We start from the raw sequence: 6,105 nt of genomic DNA, 5'->3' as shown, positions 1-6,105 counted from the left end.
TCTTTGCATGCCTGAGCTCTCCTCTGAACTAGGTCTGGTTTATGACACCAACTACATTTCTACAAGCTTGTTAGGTGAGAATTGGTTTGATCCAGTTGCCCAGACATTGCCCCTTGCTTCCTACCAAATGCAGCTACAGCAGTGCTACCAGGCACCAGATAAGATTTACCTTTCAATTCCTGAACCACTCTTAGAATCATAGAATCAAGCAGGTTGGAAGAGACGTCCAAGCTCAGCCAATCCAACCTAGCACCCAGCCCTAGCCAATCAACCAGACTATGGCACTAAGTGCCTTATCCAGGCTTTGCTTCAACACCTCCAGGGACGGTGCCTCCACCACCTCCCTGGGCAGCCCATTCCAATGCCAATCACTCTCTCTGTGCAGAACTTCCTCCTGACATCCAGCCTAGACTTCCCTTGGCACAACTTGAGACTGTGTCCCCTTGTTCTGTTGCTGGTTGTCCAGGAGAAGAGACCAACCCCACCTGGCTACAGCCTCCCTTCAGGTAGCCAGCAATGAGGTCCCCCCTAAGCCTCCTCTTCTTCAGGCTGCACACCCCCAGCTCCCTCAGCCTCTTCCCAGAGGGTTTGTGTTCCAGCCCCCTCAACAGCTTCACTGCCCTTTTCTGGACACATTCCAGCACCTCAACATCTTTCTTGAATTGAGGAGCCCAGAACTGGACACAGCACTCAAGGTGTGGCCTGAGCAGTGCTGAGTGCAAGGGCAGAATAACTTCCCTCATCCTGCTGGCCACACTGTTCCTGATGCATGCCAGGATGCCATTGGCTCTCTTGGCCACCTGAGCACAGTGCTGGCTCATCTTCAGCCTACTATCCACCAGCATCTCCAGGTCCCTTTCTTCCTGCCTGCTTTCCAGCCACTCTGTGTATACTGTTACAGTTTCCACAACAGAAATCCCTGCTACTGCCCAAGTTTTCATTTTGTGGATTTCACTGATGAGGTGAAGGCCTTCTCTCCCTGTTTTCAAAGCTGAATTACCCTTTCCACAGCTGTTACTACTGTCTGCAAGGACTTCTTACAGCATTTTCTTGCATACAACAATGTTAACATTCAGGAAACTGAACCAATTCACTTGAGCTGGAAATATTCTAGACTGTGACTTTTGATAGCTCTAAATCTTTGTGCCTCAAAGTAGTTTCATCCTGAATTCTGGTGGAAATGACAAGTCATGCTCTGTGACCTGTAAAGGGATGTCAATGCCTTAATCTGAGAATTTTGCAATGAAATATTCAGCTGACCTTTGAAATGATTACTTTTTCCTGTAACCTACAGCTTCTGCGTGAAGTTCTTATTTTTAAGAGACATTACAAAGAATGGAGGCATGGAAGTGTTTTGGGAAGACGTGGACAGTCTCAGAAATCAGCTAGGGGGTTTTGGCTACGTTTATTTTGTTTGCTTACCCTGTCGGACACAGGGGAAAGTGCATTAAGCATCTCTGCATCAAACACAGTGGAAGTGGCAGATCAATTCCTGGTTATTTGGTATCTGTTACTCTCCTTTTTTAACTAGACAAAGAGCTCCACCGCTTTCTCATGTCCCCAGCTTTGCAGCTTTGTCCTCCTCAGAAGTTAAACCTGCTTCATGTTGGGTTTGTTTATTTTTTTTTCCAGGTTCTAACGCATCCAACCTTGAGCCGTTCTCTGTTGCAGGACCAAGCTGTGGAGTTTGCCAGCCGAGAGCGCCTCTGGCCACACGGTGGCGCTCTACAGCTTCGCAGCGGTGCCCTCCAGGCCAACAGGCTGGGAGAGGAGCTCAAAAAACTGAAGTAGCAGTGCACTGCTCCTCCAGCACCCTTCCTTTCCAAACAAAAGCTGATACCTCTTATAAAACCCCCAAACCAACCAGCCCACTCAAAAAGCCTTTAGAAAATGATGACCTAAAAGGAGCTGGGTCTTCAAGCCCCTTTTACAGGACAAGCATCTGTGCTCTTTGTTGCTAAGGAAATATTCTCCAGGAGAGCAATGGAGAACTTGGAGGGAGTGAAAAGAGGTAAATATAACAATTCAAGGCTACTCTGAAATGCTTAAACTTCTGACTTGTCCACAACCTAGAGAAAGCTGTCTGCTCTGAGGAAGGGCACAGCTTCATTTGGTAATCATAGGATAAGAGAGGTTGCCAAAGCAGGATCACCTACAGCAGCTTGCACAGGTGGGTTATGAGTAACTCCAGAGATGGAGACTCCACAGGACAACTGGAGTGCAAGTAGAGAACAGTGTGGCGGAGCAGAAGCCTAGTAAATGAGGTAAGAGCCAGGAATGTGCTGAGACAGTGTCACCAAGGTTGGAAGAGACCTCATAGATCATCAAGTCCAACCTGTTACCACAGAGCTCAAGGCTAGACCATGGCACCAAGTGCCACATCCAATCCTGCCTTGAACAGCTCCAGGGATGGCGACTCCACCACCTCCCCAGGCAGCCCATTCCAGTGTCCAATGACTCTCTCAGGGAAGAACTTTCTCCTCACCTCAAGCCTAAATTTCTCCCAGTGTAGCCTGAGGCTGTGTCCTCTTGCTCTGGTGCTGACCACCTGAGAGAAGAGAGCAACCTCCTCCTGGCTACAACCACCCTTCAGGTAGTTGTAGACAGCAATAAGGTCACCCCTGAGCCTCCTCTTCTCCAGGCTAACCAATCCCAGCTCCCTCAGCCTCTCCTCGTAGGGCTGTTGGTGTTAGTGTTAAAGGGTCAGCTTGAGCCAGCTCCTTGTCAAGAGGGACATCACATGAATGTGTTTGTGTGAGCCTGGTGTTCTGCTGGCATTTTGCACACTATAAAATATCACCTTTGCTCTAGCATCTGAGGCAGTGATGTTCAAAATGCTGACCCCAAAGGACACCTGAGAAGCTACCAAAGGCACTACACCAGCAGGGTTAGCAGCCCACTTACCGCAGGCAGGCACATCGGAGTGTTGCCTGCTGAAGCACTAAGGAGATGCTCCTCTAAATACTTTCTTTCTGCTTTCATTTTGCCTCTTTAGATAACGAAGGGAGGAAAAATCCCATTGATTTCCAAGAATATTACTCTCTTTCTGGCACATTAAACACTGAGTGGCAGAGAAGGTGCCTGTGCACACCAAATGGATTGTACCTGCACGTGAAAAGGCATGTTTAATGCTGTGACTTGCACACCCATCAAATCCACATCCTTTAGAGAGTTATGTGCTGGAAAGCTCTTGAAAATTTCCAGCAGGTGTTTTTCCTGATGTATCAGATGTACAAAATCTGTTCAGAAGTGCCCTTTCTTTGCCAAGTCACCAGAAGGAAATTCCACCATTGCATGGAAAATATTTAAGGTTTTGGAAGTTGGAATGAGCGTGACAGAGCATCTCTGCTGGTCTGTGAATAACACAGGCTCCTTCTGAACGTTTCCTGACGTGTATCTAACACAGGAGGCTGGTAGTAGATACTTGGGTTCTGTCTGGATCTAGCTGTGGGCCAAGGCCAGCTGTGTGAGATTTAACAAAGCCAAGGGCTGGGTCCTGCACCTGGGTCACAACACTCCCATGAAACACTCCATGCTTGGGGAAGAGTGTCTGGAAAGCTGCCCACTGAAAAGGATCTGGAGGTGCTGGATGACAGCTGGCTAAACATCAGCCAGCAGTGTGCCCAGGTGGTCAAGAAGGGACACAGAGGGTCAAGGGGACAGAGTCTCAAGTTGTGCCAGGGCAGGTCTAGGCTGGATGTTAGGAGGAAGTTGTTGGCAGAGAGAGTGATTGGCATTGGAATGGGCTGCCCAGGGAGGTGGTGGAGACACCATCCCTGGAGGTGTTCAAGAAAAGCCTGGATGAGGCACTTGGTGCCACGGTCTAGTTGACTGGCTAGGGCTGGGTGCTAGGTTGGAGTGGATGATCTTGGAGGTCTCTTCCAACCTGGTTGATTCTATGATTCTACGATTCTGTGATTCTAAGAAGGTCAACAGCATCCTGGCCTGGATCAGCAATGGTTTGGGCAGCAAGACCAGGGCAGCAATTGTCCCCCTGCACTCTGCACTTGAGTACTGGGTTAATTTTCAGGCCCTTGGCTACAAGGACATTAAGATGCTCGGGTGGGTCCAGAAATAAAGGACCAAAGTGACAAGCCCTGAGACTCCCAGGCCTGCAGGTGCAGCCACCTGCCTGTACATGTTCTCCAACATGCACAAAACTTGGGCCAACATCTGAATTTTTGCTGTCACACTTAGCTGCTGTGTCTCATAATATGGGGAGTGGTGGAATAGCAGCATTTAAACCCATCCATATCCTGAGGCAATGCTCCTCAATAAAAGGGGGGGAAACAAAATGGAATAAGCCCATCCAACTTTAGAAAGCATCTGAAAATGTTCTGAAGGCATTTTTCCTTCCTTTCAGATGCTCAACCCACTAAGGGGAGGTGGCTCTTTGCTGGGTGGAGTCAAGTATCACTTTTCATTTGGTCCATACTCCCCATTAAAATCATGTTCACTCTCTAACTTCATCTTTCAGCAACAAAAAACAAACTCATAGAAGTCTCTGGAAGAACTCACCATGTGAATAAACCATTTTGTTATTACAGAGGCTTAAATCATCCCTTAGCAGTAGGTTTATGCACTTCTAATTGAACTTAGTAAAAGAAAAGATCTTGCTACAGATTTATTTCACACACCCTTTCCCAAGGAACATACAATTCAGTTGGCCTGCTCCTGGGTGGACTTTTTTATCATCATGAAGAGTCCACTTAGAAAAGAGCTGAGCCTCTGTGGTCTGGATTTGACACCACTACTGCAATTCCTAAACTATCACTGTGTTTAGACTTTGGGAACTCTGCAGTGGTCATTTAGGTATCCACCTCTCTGATGGAACCTTAAGGACCTCAGCAGTGGGATTTAATACAAACAAGGCCTAACATATGCCAGTGGCATGAGACTGCCAGTAGGGAATACCAAGATGATGGCAAACTCTTTTAGAGCTCATGTGCCAGGGAGCCAGGATAAGGAGACTGGCAGTAGAGAATACCAGGATGATGGCAAACTCTTTTCAGAGCTCATGTGCCAGGGAATCAGGATAAGGAGACTGGCAGTAGGGAATACCAGGATGATGGCAAACTCTTTTAGAGCTCATGAGCTAGGGAGCCAGGATAAGGATTTTAATGGGACAGTGGTAGAAGATAAAGTTATAAATGTCTGCCTGTGTAAGACAGAGTCACATCATGCATCCTTTATACAGGCACACATGATGTAAATAAGCATCTGGTTTGCTGCACACTTAGAAATCATAGAATCATAGAAGCAGTCAGGGTTGGAAGGGACCACCGAGTTCCAAGTCCCCTGCCATGGGCAGGGACACCCTACCCTAGAACAGCCTGGCCACAGCCTCATCCAGCCTGGCCTGAAACACCTCTGGGGACAGGGTCTCAACCACCTCCTTGGGCAACCCATTCCAGCCTCTCACCACTCTCATGCTCAACAACTTCCTCCTCACCTCCAGCCTCACTCTCCCCACCTCCAGCTTTGCTCCATTCCCCCCAGTCCTGTCACTACCTGAGAGCCTAAAAAGTCCCTCCCCAGCTTTTTTGTAGGCCCCCTTCAGATCCTGGAAGGCCACAGGAAGGCCAGCTGGGAGCCTCCTCTTCTGCAGACTGCACAGCCCCAACTCTTTCAGTCTGTGCTCACAGCAGAGCTGCTGCAGCCCTCTGAGCATCCTCATGGCCCTTCTCTGGACACACTCCAGCATCTCCACATCCCTCTTGTCCCAGGGGCTCCAGAACTGGATGCAGTACTCCTGCTGCTGGGACTAATCAGCTACTGGGACTACTGTCAAAATGGAAAGGATTTCAAACAGCAACCTTCAGAGGTAACATTTTGGGCAGTTTTGAGGAAATGTAGATGTCTATAATTTGCTCCTGATAGCAAACTGAGAGGGGCTGAAAGCATGCTGAGGACAGGCTCAGAATTCAAATGTCTTTGAGCAAGGGAACTTGTGTTAAAGAGCTGAGTTCTGAAAAACAAACACAGAATGGGAGACAGCTGACTGGGTGACAGAAGAGGATGAAGGACTGTAATGGGTGACAAGTCAGACAGGAATAAACATTTTGGCTGTAGTGCAAAAATGGAGAGCTTCAAATCAGAAGTGCC

This window comes from Pogoniulus pusillus, chromosome 11 (assembly GCF_015220805.1).
Source record: "Pogoniulus pusillus isolate bPogPus1 chromosome 11, bPogPus1.pri, whole genome shotgun sequence".
In the NCBI taxonomy this organism is placed as follows: domain Eukaryota; kingdom Metazoa; phylum Chordata; class Aves; order Piciformes; family Lybiidae; genus Pogoniulus; species Pogoniulus pusillus.
This window is presented reverse-complemented; position numbering follows the sequence as displayed.